This window comes from Colobus angolensis, unplaced genomic scaffold (assembly GCF_000951035.1).
Source record: "Colobus angolensis palliatus isolate OR3802 unplaced genomic scaffold, Cang.pa_1.0 Scaffold525, whole genome shotgun sequence".
Classification (NCBI taxonomy): Eukaryota; Metazoa; Chordata; class Mammalia; order Primates; family Cercopithecidae; genus Colobus; species Colobus angolensis.
This window is the reverse complement of record NW_012118766.1, coordinates 79,294-80,526: the sequence shown is the minus strand read 5'-3', so window position 1 is coordinate 80,526 and position 1,233 is coordinate 79,294. Positions and strand designations below refer to the sequence as shown.

Sequence of the window (1,233 nt, the reverse complement as noted above, 5' to 3'; positions counted from 1 at the left end):
GTTTCACCATTTTTCCCAGGCTGATCTCAAACTCCTGGACTCAAGCGATCCTCCCGCCTTGGCCTCCCACCGTGCTGGCCCAGGCTGTGCATTTGTTTGCATTCTTCTCAAATTAGTTTTCCGTTTCCCTGATGGTCTCTTCTTTGACTCACTGGTTGTTTAGGAGTGTGTAATTTCCACATATTTTTGAATTTCCCACGTTTCCTTCACTCTTGATTTCCAGTTGCGTGCCAGTACAGCTGAAGAACACCTCTGCTTTGGTCTCAGTCCTTCTCCATTCACTGAGGCTCATTTTGTGGCCCGGCACATGGTCTGTCATTGGGAATGTCCCATAGGCGCTCGAGGGGACTGTGTATTCAGCTGTCGTTGGGAGGCGTGTGTGACAGACGTCCATTCGGCGTACCTGGTTTCCGGTGTTAATCTTCGGAATGTTTCTGACACTAGAAAATCAGAAGCTTTCCACTGTTCCCAGCATCGTGGCTTTGGGAGAGGCCAGTGAGCCTATGGTTTTGGAGCCTGGTTGCATGAGAGAAGCATGTGTGGGAACACCAGGGGCTGGCTTTGAACCCCATTCCCGCAACATGATGCCATGTGTGGCAGACATGACGCTTGGCTTTGCTCTCTCAGGGTTCCATCTGCAGCAGGGGCTACTTGTGCCCCTGGCCTCATCAGCTCAGGCTGAAGGCAGCCCTGGTCCTCGCCAGAGGGACTTTGTGAAGCAGAAATAGATGGCCTGGTGCAGGGGCCGAGCCTGGTCGGGACCTCAGCCCTGGGAGTTGTAAAGAAGACTGGCCTCTCCCATGAACATCTGCACCAAGCTGTGCCCATGTCACGGTGTGGTCATTGTCTGCCCTTGTACAGGTACATGGCCTGTCTGCGCTCAGGCTCCCCGCCTATGGGGCCCAGGTTCACAGAGGTGTGAAAGAGACAAGCACAGCGCAGGGGCCTCCGAGCCCAGCCAGCCTCGCTTCGATGCTGGGAGGCTGACGTCTTCCATTTTGTCTTCTGCCCAGGCCAGCTGCGGACCATCCAGTGGCTGTGCTACTTCTACAGCGTCGTCTTGCCCAGCGAGGCCCAGTGTGTCATCTACCATGAGTTCCAGCTCTCCTTGGCCCGCAAGGTGATCGACAAGGTGCTGGAGGGGGCAGTTCCTGGAGACCATCAGTCAGCTCTACCTGTCCCTGGGCACCGAGCGGTGAGGGCTGGCTTTGCAGTGGTGGGGGTGTGGAGGGG

At 56.0% G+C, this 1,233-nt stretch overlaps 1 pseudogene; it reads left to right on the top strand.

Annotated features, from left to right (window-relative positions):
• The window catches only part of LOC105525257, a 36,027-nt pseudogene that overhangs the window by 4,172 nt on the left and 30,622 nt on the right, over nt 1-1,233 (top strand).